The sequence below is a fragment of the Polypterus senegalus genome, chromosome 6 (assembly GCF_016835505.1).
Source record: "Polypterus senegalus isolate Bchr_013 chromosome 6, ASM1683550v1, whole genome shotgun sequence".
In the NCBI taxonomy this organism is placed as follows: Eukaryota; Metazoa; Chordata; class Cladistia; order Polypteriformes; family Polypteridae; genus Polypterus; species Polypterus senegalus.
Genome location: NC_053159.1, coordinates 176611963 through 176637096, shown reverse-complemented (window position 1 = coordinate 176637096; position 25134 = coordinate 176611963).

Sequence of the window (25134 nt, the reverse complement as noted above, 5' to 3'; positions counted from 1 at the left end):
ATCCAATAGTGAGTGTGAAGGGCCACAGACCTGCCCCAAAAACGTGCGGAAGATGGAGGGACTTCCAAGCCCAGAGATCCAGAGGTCACCCCAGAGCTGGAGACCCCAGGGAGGCCATCACCAGAGAAGCCCCAACCCCAACTCAAGAGGCGCAGAGGATCACCCCGGGGGGCCACAACCAGCAGCCGGCAGAGTCCCGGGAGATATCAACGGCAAGCCCTCAGGCCCGCCCGCAGCCGCTCACCCCCGAGTCGGCCGGGCCCGGAACCCACCCCGCCGAGGACCCAACAGAGCCCAGGGAACCAGATCCCACCAGGCAGCCACCGGGAGCGACCAGACAGATGCTTAAGGCAGGGGGAGGGTAGGCGAAGATGTTGTAGTATTGCCAGATGTCCCAGGAGAGGGGAGGAGTCCAAAACCCCACCTGACATATACAGTCACACACAAACACAGTCATACACTCCCTCCCTCATGCTCTCACATACACATACAACCCAAGACTTACAAGGATGTATGCCAGACACCCATTCACACTCCCCACACACACCCTACTAACTCTGGTCCCGGTGCTGCCGTACCTGAGGTACAACCATTCCCGGACGCCAGAGCTAGCCCCGTTCCGCAGGGGTAATAGTGAGCAGGCACCCCCGTCCAACGCAGAGCAAAGCAACCCACCACTCCAGACCACAGGCAGACGGCCAGCTCCCACTCCTAGCCTCCAGCCCGGGCAGCTAACTGAGAACAGAGGTGTAATAAGACCTCTAGTCTCCCTCCGCCTGCTCTAATGTAGTGTTGGTGTGTGTTGAAAAGGTGCATTTTGTGGTTGGGGGGGCGCGGGCAGTGCCGGCACCATGTGGCCTACACCAGCTGATGCCAACACACAGCCCCACTTCCCCCCCAAAACTCTCTGTGACTAGGTGCAGTTTACAATTGGAAGTGGACACCGGCACTCTGTCAATTCAACCCAAAGTCTGCCCACCGGCCCCCATAATATGTACTCAGTATTAATGTTACACTACTGTTGTGGCCATTATTGAGAGCACAAGAAACAAAGCCAAAGATGTGATCAACCAAGAGGACAGACAGAATGGAAATTTCAAACAGAATTTAAACACAAGTCCTCTTCAGTTACCCAGTTTTGCCTTCTTTGTGTTGTAAACAACAGAGGGTGACCCTGAGACCAAACCTCAGACTCAGTAATGGCCAACTGAGATAAAACAAAACAAATGTATTCAACCAAGACACCTTTAAACAATCACCTGTGCAAAGAACTAAACCAATTCTTCCACCTTCTGTTCTCCAACTGAGTGATGCCTGCTGCCTCCTGACTCCGACTCCTCTAAGTGAGACAGCAGGCTTTCTTTTAAAGTCGACCTGAGAACTGCTTCTGGCCTCCTGTCTCAGTCCTCTGAAGGGGCTACAGCTCCAGACTCCAAATCCCATGTCACCCTGCGGGTGTCCTAAAGCGATCCAGCCCTGAGGAATATTGTCACCTGTTGTATGGGGAAATGAGGTGCTCCCGGTGGCCCCGTACACCTACTCCTACCCTTATGGTCTCCTGGCTGGGTCCTTCCTATGTGGCACCTACAGTGTCTTTGAGACCCACAATTTCTGACAACCGTGATCCCATTCCCCCTTGGAGAATCGGCACCAATACACCAACAGTCATCCCGGTGTTTGTCAGCCCAAAAGGTCATAGAGGAACAATGTTGATTGCTTAAACTGGCCATGGCAGCCCATCAATATATTAAATAATAGTTGAACAAAGAATCTTGGGCTGAGGACCTTTTGACCTAGCCTAAGGGAGTGGAAGAAGATTTTGTGACTATGCCTTAGTGCAATGAAATTTTTGTACTTAGATAAACAAGTCTAAAATGCCTTGATGATTACTATCTGTGTGCATTTGGGTGGATGGAAAATATGTTATTATGCAAACCAGCTTATGCTACGAAAATGTCTATGTATATATATATATTTGCGACTATGAGTTCTTTGTGTTAACTATATGAATGCATTAAGATTGTTAAAAGAGGAAAACCATTACCTGTATAACCATCTTAACAAAATAAGTATATTACTAGTTTGTATTGATAGGCTATGGATTAATTCATATGACTTAATTAATCTAATGAACTAAGGATTAATTGTTTATTAATAAGACTTACATATAAAAATTAAGTGTGTATGCAATGCTGAAAAAACAAACTTGCAATTGTGGTACATGGCCGGCCGTTCATCCCGGCCAGTACCCCCAGGCCGCCAGATGGAGCCCTCCTTGTAGCATAGAGGTGCCCCGAATGCCAGCAGGGAATTATGGACAATGGACTTTTAATGCACAGCCCTGCTGGATACCATTGGGGGCGACAGGAGTCGCTGCAGGGAGGCCCAGAGACTATTTGCCTTAAGTCATAGTCACGTGGACAATGGGAACGATGTGCTTCCTGGGTGAAGAAAAGAAGGATTTTCATCTGACCCAGAAGTGTTCCAGGTCACATGGACAGAGAGGGTGAAACACTTCCGGGTCAAGTACTATAAAGGACTGTGGGAAATCCCAGACGGACGAGCTGAGTTGGGAGGCAGGGTGGCTAAGCGTCTGGGAGTGGAGGATTGGTTTATTGATTATTGTGTATTTGTTTATTGAGTATTGTGGAGAGGAGCGTGCTTTGTGCACTTTATTATTATAATAAATCCTATTATTGGACTTTTATCTGGTGTCTGACGTGTGGTCTGAGGGTACAGGGGTGCGAGGAAACCCTAATCTGTCACACAATATTTCTGTCAAACTGCTGACCTTTTAGTCGGTACTCAGGAAACTGTTAATCTTAACAAACATCTAGGATTGTAAAATCAACAGCAACAGACTTTTTCACTTCATCATTAGTGGTTGAACAAATGTGTTGTAATTTTTGGGCATATAACTGAATCCCCCCAAAGCATTGTGTAACCTTGTCACGTGATAGGCTGTAAGATGTAAACATTTCTGTTATAAAAAGGAAACTCACCCCCCAAGATTGGGCTATTGCTGGTGACTGTCAGTGACACTGGCTGACAGGGCTGGTGTGGTCTCTCTGCCACCAGGAATAAAGAAATTGCTTTTTACTTTACATCTGTTGTTTGCCTCGAACCTTCGTCCACAGACTCCATAAACCATTTGTGACCCTCCTCCATTGAATATAATAGTGAATCACAACTCTGTGCGACGCAAAATCAGATTTGGAAACCGTGTGCTAGAGAGTCGCAATGTGTTCCATGTTGTTCCTCTGAAGCATTAGTGTTTTTGAATATAATCTTCCTGCTAGTCTTGTTTAATGCACCCTATTAGCTCCTGCCCTTCCTGTCTGAGAGACGTAAAGGACAACCAACCCAGGAAGTAACCGACAAACCAATGGCCGTCCAGAGTAGCTCCACTCTTAGAGAAAACATCGAGACACAATGTGAACTGTGACAGTGAAAGGAAAAGACGAGGATTAGAAATGGACATAAACAGAAGGGAAAACAGAGATGGGGAAAATAAATGGCAAAATGGTGTTGAGGAATCAAAGCTAAAAAGCTCACTTAAGGTTTGTTGTTGAAAAGTCAATACACATTTCTTTCAATTACTTTTTTAGGAGGTTTGCATCCACTGATTGGATAATGAAAGGAAACTCCCAGCTAACCTTTAATCCCCTCATGCACGGTCACAACCCTAGAAACTACGATCCAATGACAGCTCTATAAATGGCGGTGATTGAAGGCCCTAAAAAATAGCACTCAAGATGTTAGCGAATACCAAACGACTTCACACGAAACATAATTATGACAATAAGATAAAGTGTTGTGAGAGATAGGGGGCGCTATCGCTCCCTTGAACCCCTATCCACGACTCCAGACACCAGGTAAAAGTCCAAACGATGACTTTGTTAAATTACCACAGTGCACAAAGCACCCTCTCCTCCACTATACAGTAATGCGTTCCAGACCCCCCCGCGATAGGTGAAAATCCGCGAAGTAGAAACCATATGTTTCTATGGTTACTTTTATATATTTTAAGCCCTTATAAACTCTCCCACACTGTTTATAAATATTCCCCGCAGAGTTATACAGCATAATCCCTTTGTATTCTCTTAGATATTAGGTAAGATTCATTGAAATTATGTATGTAAACACACTGTTTATATACAGTAAAACCTAAATATTATTTTAAAGATATCGAGTGTCTCCGATATCACATATGTTACAGCCATTACGATAGACAGGCCACCAGCAACAAATACTTACAATGCAAGAAAAATAGTATACAGTAAATGTGTGTGTACAGTGACACTAAACGCACGTACATGTACTAAGTACTGTAAGTAGAAAATTAATTATGGTTACTCACCAACAATGACACGATGACTTGTCCGATAACAATGAGTTTTATTTTACTGCACAACAAAGGAGAGCGTCACAGCTCTTCCAAAGGAGCCACTTCAGGCGATTGTGTAGCACTGCCGTTGTTCTTCTTCTGGCAGTCTTCAATCTAAATCCCTAAAGCAGATTCCATTCAGACTACTGCCTTATTACATCCACTTACAACTTATTTTGCACCCTGGTTAAAAGGACACTGCGGCCGTAGATCTTATATTCCTTTCCTACTTTTTAAATAAAAAGAATCGTAGCCTTCAACAAATCCAAAACGTTTACCTTTTCGGCAATCGTTAACATCTTCTGTTTGTGCTTGGACACGGCCACTGAAGCAGTAGCAGATCGTTTTGGAGCCATCATGAAGGGCTTGACTATGCACAAAGAGAAACACAAAAGAGCACAACTCTTTACACAGCGAAACACGTTGATGCTGAATGAGCGAGACGAGACTTCCTGGTTAACACTGCATTCAGCAAGCAGGAACTTAACTGCGTGCTCTGATTGGTTAGCTTCTCAGTCATCTGCCAATAGCGTCCCTTGTATGAAATCAACTGGGCAAACCAACTGAGGAAGCGTGTACAGGAAGTAAAAAGACACATTGTCCGCAGAACCTGCGAAGCAGCGAAAAATCCGCGTTATATATTTAGTTATGCTTTCATATAAAATCCGCGATATAGCGAGGGATTACTGTACTTATAAATAACCAATAATCAATAACAATAAATAATCCTCCAACTCCCAGACGCGTTGCCACCCTTCCACCCAGCTCAGCTTGCCATCTGGGAGCTCTCATAGTCCTTTTATTTTCATTGACCCGGAAGTGTTCCCAATCCCAGTCCATGTGATCCTGTATCACTTCCGGGTCAAGTAAAAGTTCTTTCTTCACCCCGGATGCCCATCGCTCTTCTTTTGATGAACTTCCGGGTTATAGGGCATAAATAAGTCTTCGGTCCTCCCTGCAGCTCCATCTTGCGGCCCCTGTGGTATCCAGCAGGGTCTTGTATAAAAACTACATAGTCCATGACTCCCTGCTGGTCTTCGGGGCACCGCCATACTGCAGGGAGGGCTCCATCTGGCGGACTGGGGGTATTGGCCAGGATGACAAGCCTGAGCACATTTGTCCACATGTAACCCCCCCAAAGTCCAGTTGATTTGATTAGTGTGGCCTTTCCATGCTGGGCCAACTGTACCGTGCCCTGGCCCACTTAGAAAAGGTCATTCTGTATGGTGGTCACTACCATGTTGCTAGATAAACATCCCAGAAGAGAGTAGCTGAGACATCACGAGGTCCTGGTTATAAAAGGTACAGAAACAGGCAAAACAATATTGCATTCAGAAGATGAAATGTCAACGAGGGCCAAGCTGAGATTCCTTAACCAAAAGTTTGACCAAGAATCATAAAAAAAAAAAATCAAAGTTAGAGAACAAAGCAAAAGTTCTATAAACCAGAAAATCAAACAGGAAAGCCTGTGATATTGTTCTTGTCATCGTGTGTCATATGAATGGCTTTGACTACCATAGGGGTAATCTGCTTGGTCAATCCTAAAATTGGGGGGCAATGACCCCCACTAAGTTCAGAGCAATGCTAAAGTAAAGTCATGTCGGTAACATTGAGTTGATGAGTCTTCTGTTTGTTACCACAGGCTACTTAGAAAGGCAGATCTTTATTTGACATGTCAGGTTAACAGCTAGTCTAAGGTGTGTGGTCCATGGCTCAGAAAAAAGGTGGCCGATTTTTTAGGTGCAGATGTACATGAGGGGGCGGTCTGCCACGATTGTTTCATCAGCTTTCTGCATTGCATGACTGAGGCACTGCACTCACGGAGAGCTGGCATGAGAGAGAGAGCAAAAACAGAACAGAAAAGAAAGAACAGAATGAGAGCTGTGAGAGCAACATCTTGAGGAGAGGTAGGACGAGCCAGCTAGACAGTTGTGATAATAATACGACAAAGACATCATAAAGATTTAGGACAGCCACCCGTATATATTGTTTTCCCAGCTGCAAAAGTTGAATTTGAGTAGCACGATGTGCATAGAACAGAGTTCAAAACAGATTATCAGAGACAAAGATGGAGGTTTTAAAGGCCCATAAAGGAAGTGACGTCATCAAAAGGGCCAGAATCGGAAGTGACGTCAGCCAAGGGGTCGGAACTTAACAGGATTTCCCGGGAAAGGTTTGTAGGGAACTGAGAAAGACAGCGCACTCCGCCACCCCCTGTTCGGATGTTTTATTACAATTACTCAGGCCCTTCAGCTGCCTCCTACTCGCAATTTTGAACACTGCACAGTTTTTGGAACTTTTGCCCTTTTATGCACCTACCCCTTGCTTTGTATGAGTGTCCTTATCCACTGGCTCATCCATCGGGTACATTATCAATGGTGGCGGGTTCAAAGTGCTCCTGGAAGGACTCGATAACATGGAGCCAATCTGCACCATCACAAGGTGACAGAGATAATCTTACCTAAGCAGCTCCATAAACATATAAGTTCATTTTAGGTCCCTGAAATCAACTGACTAGCCCAATATAATCATAGAAACTGATGAAATACAAATATAATTATGAGTCCAATTCCCTGTATTCTGTGTTCACAGCAACATATGCAGAGAACATCAAATCAGCATCTGCTCAATTCACAATGTTAAAGAAGATATGGTCATTCATGCAAGCTTAGGGATCTTCTGAGTGGCTCAGGTAAACTGGGCAATACCACCGCCAAGCAGGAGAGGGCGCTCTCACTGACTGTATCTCTGGTTTCCTCTATAGCATGGACCCACCAGGAGATGATGCTTAGCCCCACCACTGACATGCATCAGAGGCACCGCAGCTTGCTGGACTGGGACAGTAGTAACGGGACACCCAGAAAGGGATGGTGTCTTATGACCTGCTCAAGAGCCAGAGCCAGAGATCTCGTGTAACCTTTGTTTCAAGGATGCGAGGATCACTAGCTGCTCTTTTGGAATCTGTACGTTCTGAGGGACATTTTATTTATTTTGATTCAAAGCGGCGGAGTAGCTGGGTTGACAGCCAAAAGATTTAGGAAGCTTCTAACATTCTTTGCTTTACAATATTAAATGAGAAGCCGACTCTCAAGGACTTCATAGCGAGTCATAAGTGAATGAGAAGTGTGATATCAATGAACTCATAGATGGTAGTAAACAACACAGAATGATATTTGCAAACTTTTAGCATAAATTTTTAGTCCGTCAGTATCCAACCTGCTATATCCTAACACAAGGGTCTGCTGGAGCCAATCCCAGCCAACACAGGGCACAAGGTAGGAACAAACCCTAGGCAGGGCACCAGGCCACCGCAGGGCACACACACCAAGCACAATTTAGAATCGCCAATGCACCTAACCTGCTTGTCTTTGGCCTGCGGGAGGAAACCGGAGCATCCTGAGGAAACTCATGCAGGCACGGAGAGAACATGCAAACTCCACACAGGGAGGACCCGGGATGTGAAACCAGATCTCCTAACTGCGAGGCAGCACCGCTACCACTGTGCCATCATGCTGCCCTTCACACATTTTGAATGTAACCCCATTTGGAAGACGATTATTATTTTGACTTTGACTTAAATAAGTCTTTAGTAATTCACTTAAAGTCTACTGTTGCAGTTCTGTTGACATGCTGAATGTTTAGATTGTTTTAGCTGTGTTTGTATGCCTTATTCTGCTTCAGTTGAGGGTTACCATTATTATTAGTGTTATTAATGTTATTATTGTCTTTTTATGAAAAACAAATACAGTGGAACCTCAGTTCACGACCATAATTTGTTCCAAAACTCTGGTCGTAAACCGATTTGGTCGTGAACCGAAGCAATTTCCACCATAGGATTGTATGTAAATACAATTAATCCGTTCCAGACTGTATGAACTGTATGTAAATATATATTTTTTTAGTTTTTAAGCACAAATATAGTTAATGAAACCATAGAATGCACAGCGTAATAGTAAACCAAATGTAAAAAAATTGAATAACACTGAGAAAACCTTGAAAAACAGAGAAAACTAACACTGCAATAGTTTGCACTATAGAGCTAGGAACCACTCGCTAAAAACACTTTTTTTTAAATGAGTTGTAAGCACAAGGAAAAAAAATGAACATTTGAAAAATTCATAATTTAATAAACCACCAAGAAAAGTAACATTGCCAGAATGCACGCTATGAACCGATCGCTGGAAACAGAACTGAAAACAAAAACAAGCCTTTTCTACCTTATGTGTCCAGCTGTCCCTCTTTCGTGAGCCTGGAGCGCCTGTGTGTCTCTCTCTAGTGTGCTCCTGTGTGTGTGTGTGTGTGTGTGTGTGTGTGTGTGTGTGTGTGTGTGTGTGTGCTTCTCTCTCGCACACGCCTGTGTGTGTGCGCGTGCTTCTCTCTCGCACACGCCTGTGTGTGTGTCGCACTCTCTCTCTCGCACACGCCTCGCTCACTGGCTGCACAGGAAATGCACAGGGAGAGACTGAACATGTACAAACCGAAAGGGAAACTGGCTTGTTCGTATACCGAGTGTGTGGTTGTGAACCGAGGCAAAAGTTTGGCGAACGTTTTGGTCGTAAACCGATTTGTACGTGTACTGAGACGTTCGTGAACCGAGGTTCCACTGTAACTACAAATTGTCACACTTGTGCATCTCTGGGTCACTCTCTGGGCTGATCTGAGGTATGCATTACCACCCCAGGTCAAGTGGGGGCGCTGGCACTAACCTTCTCCTCTTCTGTTTCCTCTGCAGCACCGAGAAGACACACAGTAAGTGCAATTGACTCTCAAACTCCCCATTAACAAAGTCCTGGGGCTGGGCTGAATGGTCTGCTCTTGTCACAATTTTTCTAATGTTCTAGTGGCGGACATAGCAATGATGAATTAGATTGCAGCTCCTGTGTCTAATTACACAAAACTGTGTACCATGAAAACAAAGCAAAAACCTGATATGCTGATGTAGTGGACATCATGATAACAACAATAACAGCAATTCAAAACAATGAATAACAAAATAACATGTACAAATGGTCACATTTGAGGAGTAAAAGGATTCTACAAAGACCAAAACTTAGATTCATGACAAAGCTGACAGAACAGACTCCCTCAGGATCCCAAAAGTGGGCGAATCATACATGACTAAATACATCTGCTTTGGGAAAACAACTTTTTACATGTACAATTTTTTTATGTAATAAGATAGAAGTTTTAGTTATGTTGGGGAAAAGAAGTTCCAAAGCACTGTCACACATATGCCGGATGATCACCTTCAGGGGTCACCTAAAGGTATGTGATACCACCCCAGGACGAGAGGAGGTGCTGTTGCTCACAGTCTTGTGCCCATTTATCTTCACAGCCTTGAGGAACCACCCCTTGAGGGCAACGGAGCCAAAGAAGCCCCGCCTCTTCCGGAGAGACACTTCCAGGAAGTGGCATCTCATACTGGACCTGACTAACCACAAAGAAGGTCACGCAGACGCCTCACATGCTTATAAGCACTTCACTGCCACTGAGTGCTTATTTTTGTAAAAAAATTAGCTATATTTTTTGCAGCAACAAATTAAATAGGGTTCGGCACCCCAACTATTATTGGTCTCATGTTGCATCACCCCTTGCCCCGTTACAGCACATAAGTCCCAATAAGTTTCAAAAGCACTTCCAGTAATTCTCACTAGAGGGGGATATCCCCGTCAAAACCCGGCTAGTAATAAGAGCGAATGCGGATTCTTAACAAAATAAAAAGGTTTATTTCACACAAAGCTTTGCAAATACATGAAGCTTCGCAAAGCACACTCAGCAAAATGGAGTTGCCAGCAAGGACAATCCAAAGCAAACAATCCCAAAAAAGAAATCCAAGGCAAGGTGAAAAATAAAAAAAACAGGTCAAAAAGTCCATAAATTCACAAATGGCACAGAAAAAGTTCATAATGAACCGCTAGAGACCCTCTAGATTTATAGCATGGAGGTTAATTCCTGGTGGTGATTAGTAGGTGGCCCCACCACTTGGGGGACGACACACATAACACATGGAACCTAACAAGAGCAGCTTACATACTTAGACCAGGTGAAAAATAAAGAATGATGCACTTAAACAACATAAATCAAAGAATCAAAAATGAACAAAAGAGCCAACAAACATGAATTTGAACCCCAGCCAGAGGAGGAACCCTGGCTGAGACAGGACAAATGTTCTTCTTTTAATAAAACGCCCCAAAGCAGCACCTCTAGTTTACACGTAATTTGAATGCCAAATTCTGCTCTCTCAATCAAAGACGAGGCCTTCAGTTTCGACAACTGCCACATCCTGTCCTATGATTCTGTCCTCCAGGCAAATGTAAATTAAAGTAAAAACTCCAATAATGGCCAGTGCTCTTTATTTTAAACTCTTCTCTATTAATTAAAAGCGGAGGGCAGGAGGCACGTCACTGCAATAACAGAGAGCCCCTCACCGTGACCGTCATTTGCTCTAATTAGGCTGTGAGACGCACAACGGCACGGAAAGCCCTCCGGCCGACTGCCGAGACAAACGTGTAGGCAGCAGAGACCAATTCATTTTAGAATCATCATTCCTCGGTTTTATTTCTTTTTTAATTGAAGACCTCTGATTAAGACAGTGAGTTCCCTTGCGCATGGCGTACGCCGGTGAACTCAAATATTGCTTTCCCTTTTGTCTTCTCCTTGCAAGTTATTTTTGGACTCGGAAATAAACTTGGATTCATTATCAGTGCTTTCCCGGCCCATGGCCTCTTTTCCTTTGCTGATATCGGACGCCATGTGCCGGATGCTATATGAGTCTGAGCGACTGGTTTTACTGTTGTGCTGACGTTAGGCGATATCATCCGCTATTCTATATGTGCGTTTCCCAAGCCGGAGTAATCAGTTGAAGGTCATGCCATGTTGGAGTCCATGCTGGCAGTGTCAGGTGCAAGGTGAGGAAAGCTGCTTAAGGAGGCTAGCGAGTGCAGATACAAACTCTTGACAAACAATTTTAGGAAGTCACAGCACACTGGGGAATTCTCTAAGGAGTGGAAAATGGCAGATATAATCCTGTTATGTGAAAAGGGTGCTTGGGAAGATTCAAGCAACCATAAGCTTAACGTGCGTCACAGGTAAATTAATGGAAGGAATTATTAAGGGAAAGATTGAGCGACACACGGCAGGAACAGGAGAACAGTCAGCATGGGTCGTGTTTTACCGACGTGCTGGAATTCTATGAGGAAGCAACCAAAGGATACAACCAGAGTGGAGCACATGATGTTATTTATCTGGACTTTCAGAAAGCATTTGATGAGGTGCCATGTGAGAGGTTGGGCATCAAACTAAAACAAAGTGGGAGTTCAGGGTTGGCTCATACACAGGAAGCAACACGTTATGGTACAAGGAACCTTGTGTGAGTGAGGTGATGCTACAAATGGTGTCCCGCTGGAGTCAGAGCTGGGTCTGCTGCTCTTTTTAATACGTACAGATGATCTGGACAAGAATATAATCAACCAGTAACGGTGCACTGCACGATAACATGCAGGGAATACACTTGACTTGAGCACTCATAGTTTTCATCCTCTTCCTCTGTACGTTTATCATTCGTTTGCTCAGAGGTTGATGCGCTTGATGCTTCCTGAGCAGCTCTTCTTTTCTCCAATCAAGTGGCCTGCTGCTTCTCTTCTTCCGTCGGCATCTTTTCACGTTAAAACTGATTAAGTCAGTGTTTGTGTTGTAATTACTTAGAACGTTTTCTTTAATTTTTCACTTAAGCTGACACTTAAATATTCAATCTGTCTCAAGAGTGATTTAAGATATGAAGAGGTAGAGGAAGTGATGGCAAAGGTGGTTGGGATGAGAACGGCGCTTGTACACATGCGCCACACGGTCACCCTGCTGCCCGCTGCCGAGAGTTGATTCTACAATAAAATAAGATAAAAATAAAAAGAGGAATAACCTTGAAGGTGAATCATCACCCTGAAAGCGGATAGTAGACGTCACGTAGTATCTATGTACCAAATTTCAGGTCAATAGGTCAAACGGTTTACAAGCTACGGGTGATTTAACATTCTTGGCCGACAAAATCACGAGAGAGCCCAAGAGAGTGGGACGCGTACGTGCGCATTACGTACACATTATGTGCTAGGTTATAACTGTATCCAAAGATGCTAATTGCACTGAGTTTCGTTCCTTCGGAAGATGTTGGGTCCACTTTCGATGAACTGAGCGAGAGTAGACCCGACAATCTCCAAAATGTTTATGATTACTGGGAGGACAATTACGTTGGTCAATTGAGACGCAATCGACGAGCCAACCCGTTGTTTCCTATCACCATGTGGAACATGCGAGAACGTGTTGGTGATGTCATGCCGCGAACAAATAACTCAGTCGAGGGTTGGCATAACAAAGTATACAAAGTGGAATTACCAGCAGTCAGGCAGCCAGCAAGTCTAAATACGCTCAACCATCAAGACGTCTTGCTGCAATTCTTCCTACATATGCAGGGTGTGATCTTAAGGACTACCTGCGTGCCGTGTCTCATAATATTGACTTCTAAAATAAACATTATTATATATGCTTTAAACTAGTAATTCATATTTAATGAAACTTTCGCGATTTTGTCTGCGTGATTTTGCGTTTTAATGGCTGTTTTTTTGTCGCCGCTCTTATGTCTATCGCGCAAATGTCGGGTCACAGACAAATGGACAGCCACAGTAGCGTTTTATATAAGAAGATAAGCTGATTACATTTGCAGATGATACTAAATTAGTTGGAAGTACAGAGAGGTGATGTAGAATCAGCTAAATTGTTACAGAGGGACTTGGGCATCGCACCAATGATACAATCAAGAACTAGCAAATAAAATGGTAATTGCAATGTAATAACTGTAGGACATTATTCAAATACTGTCACACTCATCTTACAAATGGCGTCCTCTTTTTCATTTTTTTCTTCTGCTTCCTCACGAATTTGTGTTCATCTGTGTTATGTATATGTTACCGTCAATGTATGAAATGTAGGCATTGTATAGAATGCCTGGCATGTTTAGGCAAAATATGAAATATCTGAATTATTTTATTATACCTGTATATACTTTCCTGGGCAGCACAGTGACACAGTGGTAGCGCTGCTGCCTCGCATTTAGGAGACCCGGGTTCTCTTCCCGGGTCCTCTCTGTGTGGAGTTTGCATGTTCTCGCCGTGTCTGTGTGTGTTTCCTCAGGATGCTCCGGTTTCCTCCTACCGTTGAAAGACATGCAGGTTAGGCGCACTGGCATTTCGGAATTGTGCTTGGTGTGTGTGTGTGTGTCCTGTGGTGGGCTGGCGCCCTGCCTGGGGTTTGTTTCCTGCCTTGCACCCTGTGTTGGCTGGGATTGGCTCCAGCAGACCCCCGTGACCCTGTAGTTAGGGTTGGCACAATTGCATGAAGTTACGAGTGGTGTCCAGCAGGGGTCAGTGCTAGGGCTGCTTCTGTTTTTAATTTACAGCGTCCTCCATAATATTTGGGACAAAGACCTGCTGTTTCCTTGATTTCCCACTCTGCTCCACAGTTTAAAAGATACTGTGATTAAAGTGCAGACCCCCGTGACCCTGTATTCGGATTCAGCGGGTTAGAAAATGGATGGATGGATGATTAAAGTGGACATTGCAAACTTTCATTGAAGGGCCTTTGCATAAATTTCGGTCACACAACACATTTTCTACCTGGTCCCCCCATTTCAGGGCACCATAATGTTTGTGACACAGCAATGGCAGGTCTATTAAAGCTCTTCTCATATTCAGTTCTTTGTCGATTATCCCTCACATGCAATGACTACTTGAAGTCAGCGATTCACAGACATCACCAGGCGCTGAGGGTCTTCTCTGGTGATGCTCTCCTAAGCCCCTAATGCAGCCATCTTCATCTCCTGCTTGCTTTAAGGGGCTTATCCCCTTAAGTTTTCTCTTCAGTATATGGAAGGTCTGTTCAGTTAGATTTAAATTGGGTTACTGGTTTGGCCATTCAAGTTTACCATTTTCTATCGTTGATAAACTCCTGTGTGGCCTCAGTAGTCTGTTTGGCTCCTTATCTTGTTGTAGGATGAAGTACCATCCACTGAGTTTGGAGACTTTACTGAACTTGAGCAGATCAGATATTTCTCTTCACCTAATAATTCATTGTGCCACTGATGTCAGCAGTTCCATCATCAATGAAGATAAGTGTGCCAGTCAGGACCTGTGGCAGCCATACCTGCTCAAGCCATAACACCCCCACCGCCATGTTTAACAGATGAGGTGGTCTGCTTTGGATCTTGGGCAGTTCCTCTTTGCCTCCACACTTTGCTCTCTGATCAGGTTCATCTTTTTCTTGTCTGTCCACAAGACCTTTTCCCAGAATTCTGCAGGCTCTTTGAAGTCCTTTTCCTCAAACTGTAATCTGGCCATCCTGTTTTTGTGTTTCACTGGTGGTCTCCATCTCACAGCGTGTCCTCTGTGTTTCTGGTCATGAAGTCTTCTGCTGATGGTCGTCTCTGACACGTCCACATTGGCCCCCTGAAGACTATGTATGATCTGTCAGACTGGCGTTGGGGGCTTTTACTTTACCATAGTGAGGATTCTCCTGTCTTCAGCTGTGGTGGTCTTCCTTGGCTTACCATTCCCTTTGAGATTCCTGAGCTCACCAGTGTGTCCTTTCTTCTTCATGATATTCCAGACAGTTGATTTTGGTCACCCTAAGGTGTTATTTATGTCTCTAATGGTTTTATTCTTGTTTTTCAGTCTCATAATGGCTGTTTAACTTTCATTAGCACAGCTCTTGTCCTCATGTTGAACAATGGCATCTACAGACTCCAAAGGTTAGATGAAGGCCGAGGTGTCTTAGAAAGACATAAAACCCACCTGAGGAATCACACCAACATTATGGTGCCCTGAAATGGGGAGGGGGGGTTGTTAATAAAAGGTGTTGCCATTTCTACAGTACATGGTGTGTGCACTTTAATCACAAAGTCTGAGGTGTTAGATTTCTAATTTTAAACTGTGGAGCAGAAGGAATAACGTGTCTTTAGTCCAAACATTATGGAGGGCATTGTGTATTAAAGATTTGAATAGGAATATAAATAACAAGTTGGTTAAGTCGGCACGGTGCCGCGGTGGGTAGTGCTGCTGCCTCGCAGTTAGGAGACCCGGGTTCGCTTCCCAGGTCCTCCCTGCGTGGAGTTTGCATGCTCTCCCCGTGTCTGCGTGGGTTTCCTCCCACAGTCCAAAGACATGCAGGTTAGGTGGATTGGCGATTCTAAATTGGCCCTAGTGTATGCTGGGTGTGTTTGTGTGTGTCCTGTGGTGGGTTGGCACCCTGCCCAGGATTGGTTCCTGCCTTGTGCCCTGTGTTGGCTGGGATTGGCTCCAGCACACCAAGTGACCCTGTGTTTGGATTCAGCGGGTTGGAAAATGGATGGATGGAAGTTGGTTAAGTTGGCAGATGATGCCAAGCTAGGTGAACAGGCAGATAATCGAGAATCCATTGAATCTTCACAGAAAGACTTGGATAGCATACCGGCTTGGGCAGATTTGTGGCTGATGAAATTTAATGTCAGTAAATGTAAAGAATTACATGTGGGAAGTAAAAATGTGACGTTTGAATACACAACGGGAGGTCTGAAAATCGAGAGCACACCTTATGAGAAGGATTTAGGAGTCATAGTGGACTCTAAGCTATCGACTTCCCAACAGTGTTCAGGAGCCATTTAGAAGGCTAACAGAATGTCAGGTTATATAGCACCCTGAAAAAAAAGACATAGCAGCACTAGAAAAAGTCCAGAGAAGAGCGACTAGGCTGATTCAGGGCTACAGGCGATGAGTTAGAAGGAAAGATTCAAAGAGCTGAGCCTTTACAGTTTAAACAAAAGAAGATGAAGAGGAGACCTGATTGAAGTGTTTAAAATCATGAAGGGAATTCGTCCAGTGGATCGAGACGGTGACTTTAAAATGAGTTCATTAAGAACACGGGGACACAGTTGGAAACTTGTTAAGGGGAAATTTCACACAAACTTTAGGAAGTTTTTCTTTACACAAAGAACGATAGACACTTTGAATAAGAGACCCAATAGTGTGGTAGACAGTAGGACTTTCAAAACTCAACTTGATGTTATTTTAGAAGAATTAAGAGGACAGGACTGGCGAGCTTTACTGGACTGAACGGCCCGATCTCTGTTGTTCTCGTATGATCTTTCTTTAGCCGTCACTATTTTCTGATATTTGTGGTTTGACTTTCCATGGGTACAGTCCCAGAATCTTTTGGGTGTTGTGACGTGAGACATCTTTAACACAACTTTATGACCAAATCCACCTTCATATTATTCACTTCTTCCTCTTCTTTCAGCTTCTCCCGTTAGGGGTTGCCACAGCAGATCATCTTCTTCCATATCTTTCTGTCCTCTGTATCTTGTTCTGTCACACTCATCACCTTCATGTCCTCTCTCACCACATTCATAAACCTTCACTTAGGCCTTCCTCCTTTCCTTTTCCCTGGCTGCTCCATCTTTAACATCCTTCTCCCAATATACCCAGCATCTCTCCTCTGCACATGTTCAAACCAACACAATCTCGCCTCTCTGATGTTGTCTCCTAACCGTCCCACCTGAGCTGACCCTCTAATGTCCTCATTTCTAATCCTGTCCATCCTTGTCACACCCAATGGGAGTCTTAGCATCTTTAACTCTGCCACCTCCAGCTCTGTCTCCTGCTTTCTGGTCAGTGCCACCGTCTTCAGCCCATATAAAACAGCTGGTCTCACTACCGTCCTGTAGACCTTCTCTTTAAAGTTAAATAATAATACATTTTATTTATATATAGCGCCTTTCCCATGCTCAAGACGCTTTACACAGTTTAAGAAAGAACGGCAGGGTATACAGTATACAGCATTGTACTAAACCAGATAAATAAATAAAGAAGATTAAGACAGTAAATTCAGAGAAAGTCTAACAGACAACATAACTGATGGTCCAGCACACACACACACATACAGGTTACATGAGCATCTTGACATGGAGGTAAACTGAGAGAAGAGTAATAAAGTCAAGTCGAGCTAAAAGCCGTCCTGAACAGATGAGTTTTGAGTTGTTTTTTAAAATAATTCATGGAGTCCGCTGATCTGATTAATTTCGCTAGGTCACTCCAGAGTCTCGGCTATACAGCTGAAGGCCCTCTCACCCATGGAGTGTAGATTAGTGTGGGGCACAACAAGATCACCAGAATCAGAGGACCTTAGTGGGCGGGCAGGCACATGGTGATGGAGAAGGTCACTGATGTAGTTTGGCACGAGGTTATTTAAGGCTTTGTAGGTTATTAGTAGGATTTTATATTCCATTCTGTAAGACACAGGGAGCCAGTGAAGGTGAAGCAGGATGGGTGTGATGTGCTCGCTGCTGCTGGTTCGAGTAAGGACTCTTGCAGCCGAGTTTTGAATAAGCTGGAGCTGTGATATAAGATTAGAAGGGGCACCTGCCAGTAGGGAATTACAATAATCAGTAGGGATGTGATAAAAGTAGGGACAAGTTTCTCAGCATTAGAAAAGGAGAGGAAGGAGCGAACACGGGATATGTTACAGAGGTGAAAGTAAGAAAGTGATTTATGTGGGCGGAATAAGAGAGGGAGGAATCAAAAATGACACCAAGATTCTTTCACTCTTGCTGATACCCGTCTGTCACAAATCACTCCTGACACTCTTCTCCACTCATTCCATCCTGCCTGCACTCTCTTTTTCACCTCTCTTTCAAACTCCCCATTACTCTGTACTGTTTAAGTATTTAAACTCATCCACATTCGCCAACTCCACTCCCTTCATCCTCATCATTCCACTGACCTCCCTCTCATTCACACTCATGTATTCTGTTGTTCCTACTGACCTTCATTCCTCTCCTCTCTAGAGCAGATCTCCACCTCTCCAGGGTCTCCTCAACCTGCTCCCTACTCTCGCTACAGATCATAACGTCATCAACAAACATCACAGTCCACGGGACTCCTGTCTAATCAAGTCTCTCCACCTGTCCGTCACCATTGCCAGCCACAGGTGATGCACAAATCAGTGTGTTTCTTTGAGTCTGTCTCAAGCCTGGATAAATGGGGAGGGTTACGTCAGAGGGTTTGCCAGTTCAACATGCGGACAGCAATACTGATTTCCATACCTTCGTATGATCCACTAATGGACAGAAAAATGGAGTTGTTCTTGTTGGCTTTGTTTTTTGGCTTAAAGACTTCACTTCTCACTTCCTGATTGTTGAAAGGCTGACTTGATTCCTGGCTAATGAACTTTAGCTCGTCCTCTGGTTTACATTTCCTCTCCAGTCCTTTTCTGTCTTCCTGTGGTGGAGCGCCTCACTCCGGTCCCAATCTCAGCCCTGCTGACAGTCTTTGGCACAATTTCAAAATTTTGATGCTCACATGTCGTTGGATTAGCAAGTTTAACTGGACGAGTGGGCTAAAATGGTAGTGGGCAAAGCTTGGGTATACTTACCCCGACATGACTTAAAGCTGTTATTGTTACAAAGGCTGCTTCGACAAAATATTACAGTACAGTGTGGGACTGGATACTTCAGTTAGCAGCAAATTCTATTTTGTTTCTCTTCTCGGGCCTTGTGCTGATTGCATCAGTGATGGTCTTCAGGACCTGATTGTGTCTCCATTGATATCTTCCTTCTCCAAGTGCCCTGGTACAGCTGCTAGGCTCCTCACTTGGAACACAGTGGGCCCGCTGGTGACTCTGCAATGCCCCTGGTGTGCAGATTTGACTTTCTGGGTAAAAAGTGAGGAGGTCTGAATACTTTATGAAGGCGCTGTATATGTTTTTGGAAAAACAGAGTGATAAAACAAAGAGGAGGTAGAGGAACAACAACAACACCAACATTTATTTCTATAGCACATTTTCATACAAATAATGTAGCTCAAAGGTGCTTTACATGATGAAGAAAGAGAAAAAAAACAAAATAAATAAGAATTAAAATAAGGGAACACTAATTAACATAGAATAAAAGTAGGGTCTAATGGCCAGGGAGGACAGAAAAAACAAACAAAAAAAAAAACTCCAGACGGCTGGAGAAAAAAAAATAAAATCTGCAGGGGCTCTGTGGCCACGAGACCACCCAGCCCCCTCTAGGCATTCTACCTGACACAAATGACCTCAATCAGTCCTCATGGTATTCAGGGTTCACATGGAAGAACTTGATGATGACGGTCATGTGGACTTCTGGCCTTTAATACATCAATGTAAGGACATCACGGTGGTGGTGGTGCAGGTCGCCACCACAGAAAACTGGAAAAAGAACAGAAGAGAAAGTAGAGGTTAGTATGGATTTTGAATATGAATGCCATGAATAGTAATGATAATTAATTGAATATACAGATCATCAGGATTAAACTAAGATGAAGCTATGAGAAAGCCAGGTTAACATAATAAGTTTTAGCAGTTTTTTAAAGTGCTCCACTGTATCAGCCTGGTGAATTCCTATTGGCAGGCTATTCCAGATTTGAGGTGCATAACAGCAGAAGGCCGCCCGCCTCATCACTTCTTTGAAGTTTAGCTCTTGGAATTCTAAGGAGACACTCATTTGAAGATCTAAGGTTACGATTTGGAGTGTAAAGTGTAAGACATTCCGAAATATAAGATGGAGCAGATTATTGAAGGCTTTGTAAACTACTAATAGCAGGATTTTAAAGTCAATCCTGAATGACACAGGTAACCAGTGCAGTGACATCAAAACTGGGGAGAAATGTGTTCGGATTTTCTTTTCCTAGTTAGGATTCTAGCAGCTGCATTCTGCACTTGTTGCAATCGATTTATTTCTTTTTTGGGTAGTCCTGAGAGGAGAGCGTTACAGTAATCTAGTTGACTGAAAACAAAGCCGTGGATTAATTTCTCAGCATCTTGCAATGATATAAAGGGTCTATCTTTTGCTCTATTTCTTAAGTGGAAAAATGCTGTTCTAGTGATCTGATTAATATGTGATTTAAAATTCAGGTCAGAGTCAATAGTTACCCCTAAATTCTTTACTTTTGTCTTGACTTTTAATTCTAATTCATCAAGTTTATTTCTAATAACCTCATTATATCCATTATTGCCAATCACTAAAATTTCTGTTTTCTCTTTATTTAGTTTGAGAAAATTACTACTCATCCATTCAGAAGCACAAGTAAGACATTGTGTCAGTGAATCAAGAGAGTCGGGGTTGTCAGACGCTATTGATAAATACAGTTGTGTGTCATCAGCACATCTACGGTAGCTCACGTTGTGCCCTGAGATAATCTGACCTAATGGAAGCATGTAAATCGAAAAGTGCAGCGGACCCACTATATAGCCTTGTGGAACACCATATAGAATATCAGGTGTCTTTGAAGTATAATTACCACAACTTACAAAGAATTTTCTGCAAACCAAGTAGGATTCAAACCAATTTAAGACACTGCCAGAGAGGCCCACCCATTGACTAAGGAAGCCCCCTGTTTTATAAAAAGTCATTAGAGGTTTTCACTGTGTGTGTGTGTGTGTGTGTGTGTGTGTGCCCTGCGGTGGGCTGGCACCCTGCCTGGGGTTTGTTCCTCTCTTGTACCCTGTGTTGGCTGGGATAGACTCCAGCAGACCCCCGTGACCCTGTGTTCAGATATAGCGGGTTGGATAATGGATGGATGGATGGATGGAAAATGACTGACTGACTGATCGAGGACTGTGCCTGTACTTTGTACTTTGGATTTTTAAATGACTTTACATTCTTCTCGGCTTCTAGAACAAACTAGTAAGGCATGGAATTGAAGGAGAAATCTTGCTAATCTTTAAGAAGTGTCTGGATGAACTGTGGGGACACCTTAAGAGCTAAACAAAGCAGGCAGGCAGTGTGGGGTGGTGGTTAAGGCTTTGGATCTCAAATGCTGAGGCTGGGAGTTCAAATCCCACTACTGACACCACTGTGTGACCCTGAGCAAGTCACTTGACCTGCATGTGCTCCCATTGGAAAACCAAAAGAAATGGAACCAATTGTATCCTAAATTTTCAAGATGCCTCTGATAAAGGCATCAGCCAAATAAGTAATTTGATGGACTGAATGGCCTTCTTTTGTCTGTCAAATTTCCTATGTTCTACATAAAAATATCCCTTAAATAAAACACACACTGATGGACAGCCATCCCAGCTAACACAGAGATCCTAATTTAGAACTTTTTACCGTATTGCATTGTTTGTACCATATAACAAATCCTAGTGTGTCTTTAACTTTAGATTGTTTTAGTCGCCGAGATATTATTAGTAAATGAAAAATGAATTTGCAGCGCTCTGCCAATCCCTCGCCCCATCCCCCGAGTTTTGTTTAAAAAAAGGATTTCAATTAAAAGTGACTTTGAGTGATGGGCGGGCGCGTGGCCTGGTCACGTGCCGCGCGCCTTATTATAGCCCTAATAATAAGGATATAGCGCACGGCGCAGAATTGCAAATCAGCGGCATTGTAGCGGAGAGGCGTGATTGATATAATCAGGTCTGATGCGAAAATAAACCCTTTTGAAAATTACCGTTCGTTATTTTTTTTTTTTATTATTTTAAGACTTTGAATCACTCAGGCGTCATACGATGCGAGTCTTTATTGGAGTTTGAAAATACCCTGTAGATGCCGCCACACCTTCTGCACTCGCGGATCTTATAAAAGGCGCTTGGAGCTCCGCGCAGTCGGACCACACGGAGGCGAGGCTCTTTTCTCAGTTCTCTCTCTTTCTTTAGTTGTCCGACTTCCGATTAGAAACTCTAATTTTTGTCCAATTTGAACAGACACGTATCAACGACTATCGCAATAATAGAAAGTATTCCTGTTGCTGCTACAGTTTTGCATATAGCGGTAATTGCTTTCAATTAAATATTTCGATTTGGAGAGAAAAAAAATGAAACTGTTATTCTTAGTATTTATGTATTTGTGTGTTCTGAGAATCAAGTGTTCCATGACAGGAGAGGAAGGCAAAGAAAGAAAACTCTACAGTTACGGGCTAACGGTGAGTATGAAACCGGCAAAAGTAAAAACGGTGTCTTCCAGTGTATTTGCACCAAGGGCCTGCGCCACCTTTAAGGCGAAGTAGGCATTCACCTGGGGCACAGATCATAAGCGAATTTAGCCACACGGATTACCTACCGCGCAATAGTAAGCTTGGCTAAGGACGCAAAATAACCCACCTAGCACTGGCACTGTTTGCACCACTGCATTTATCTAAGCAGGCAAAACGAATGGCTGATGAGTTAGCAGTTTGTGATTGTTAAACAGTGGAAAGCTGACTGCTTTTCGGATATGTCAGTCAGTCATTTCCCAACCCGCTATATCCCAACACAGGGTCACGCTGGAGCCAATCCCAGCCAGGCAGGAACAAACCCCGGGCAGGGCGTCAGCCCACCGTAGGGCACACACACCCGGGACAATTTTAGGATCGCCAATGCACCTAACCTGTATGTCTTTGGGAGGAAACCCACGTAGACACGGGGAGAACATGCAAACTCCATGCAAGGAGGACCCGGGAAACGAACCAAGGTCTCCTTACTGCGAGGCAGCAGCGCTACCACTGCGCCACCGTGCCGCCCTTTTTCGGATATGTGTGAGAAATTAATTTTAGTGGGATTTGCAACATCTCAAATATATTTCGTTCCGTTTCGTTTGTCCCCCAGCCAGACCACAGGCAGGTGAAGTGACTTGCTCGGGGTCACACAACATCAGTAGCGGGGTTTAAATTTGAAATACAAAATCCTATTCAATACCTGCATACCTCCCCACGGCACGATCGCCGAGCCGCTGAACCCCATCATTGTGCGCAAACCGAAAACCACCTTTTAGACTCCTACTTTATTTAAGGAGGCCTGTATTTCCCAATTTCTTTGATTTGGTGTCATTCCACACCAATTGTGTCCAATGCAAACTTCGCATCTATTAATTTTGAATATTTATACTTTCACTTTGCCCGAGATCTAAAAACGGCGCTCTGCGCCTGCGCGCGATGCAAAATATGCTGAACCGAATCCCTAGGCAATTGGATTTGCTATATTTTTATATAGACATTTGAATGTCTTTATTGTATGGAATTTTTTTTTTTTGGTTTTGAATATTTGCATCATTTTGTTTTTCTAGCTGTTATTGTTTTTGACCCATTATTTGCCAGCGCTCAGACTGGATTGTGTGAACCCGAAGTGTCTGCAGTTGCCTCCTTCTTTACTCCGCTCATCGCTAATTTGATATTAGAATACAATTAAGGAGGTAAACTCGACAGACAAAAATTTTAAAAAAGCTGAATGAAAAGAAAAACGACAAAAGAGCTACGCATATACATGGATTTTTACGCTTATAACAAATGTAAGGTCGGCTAGTCAAACATTGAGATAAACTCGACGTAAAACGACTCACTGATCGTGAAACAGATTGGGGCAAAACATGAAGTCAACCCGAGAAATACCTTGACAGATTCCGTATTTACCGATTTGTAAAATTTATTCTCGCATTTTACCTGAGAACGCGTCACGGCGTTCTGCGCATGCGGAATCCGTAAAGCGGGCTGAATTTAGTCCATACTGGCATAGCCTATTTGCCACATTTTATTGGAATATGTGTTGTATGGAAATAATTGGGTTTTTTTCTTGGTTTTTAAGGTTTTTATCATCATGATTATCATTCCGCTCTTCCATCTGTTCTTCTTCTTTAACCCGTTATTTGCCAGTGCGCAGACGGGCTTGTGTGACCCTGAAGTGCATGCAGCCTTTTAACACTAAGTGTCGGTTTCCCCATTCTCCAGTCCGATCGTCGCTAATATTTTATTAGGATCAAATTAAGAAGGCAAACTCCACAGAAAAAGCTGGGTAAGTTGAAAAACGACACAAGAGTAATGCATATTGTAGTGACCCGGCAGCCAGTGCTGGCGGCATGATGCATTGTGGGTAATTTATGTAAGAGTTACTGTTGTGTTAAATTAGCAAGGCAATCGAATTATTGTTCCTGTTGAAATTGTTGTATGTGTTTGTTTTCAACTGGTAGGGTGGGTTTGGGTTATTGCCGTCCGGGGTTATTAAATTGTAAATAGTTGCCATCAATGAGAAAGGTGGCTTCGTTAATGACCTTGGCAATGGTTTTTGCAATGAGGTGAGCTTTGTTTTCTGACTATTTGCTTAATAAAGAGGTACAACAGGACAGAGCTGTTTACTGCTAAGATTTCATCTGAGCAATGATTGCCGAGACACTCGGAGTCGTGCGATGTATGGGACACGAGTGTTCGCTGGCTTTATGAGCTAGGTACAGCTGCGTGCATGGCGCTGGCATTCCGCTGGCCGACCAGCTTGGGGGAAGTGCACGGCTGAGTACGGCTCTGAAAACTTTAAGACTCAACCACGGGTCGCTACAATATGAAAATTTATCAAAAAACCACAAATGGTTCTAAGAGTCCAACAAATGTAAGGTCGGCTAATTAAATACTGAAATAAATTCGAAGCAAAACGACTCACCGATCTTGACACAAAAAACGTGCGGTCACCATGACTGAACTTGACGGATTCCGTATTTGGTGATTTGTAAAATTTCTGAGAACTTGTCAAAGCGGTGTGCGCCTGCGCACTATACAACATAATAATATAATAAGATTCTTTGCATTTATATAGCGCTTTTCTCACTACTCAAAGCGTCCAGCAATTGCAGGTTAAGGGCCTTGCTCAAGAGCCCAACAGAGCAGAGTCTCTTTTGGCATTTACGTAAGATGAATTGAGTCGATTAATGGCATAACTGGATCTGCTACAGTTTTATTTGAATGTGTATGTTG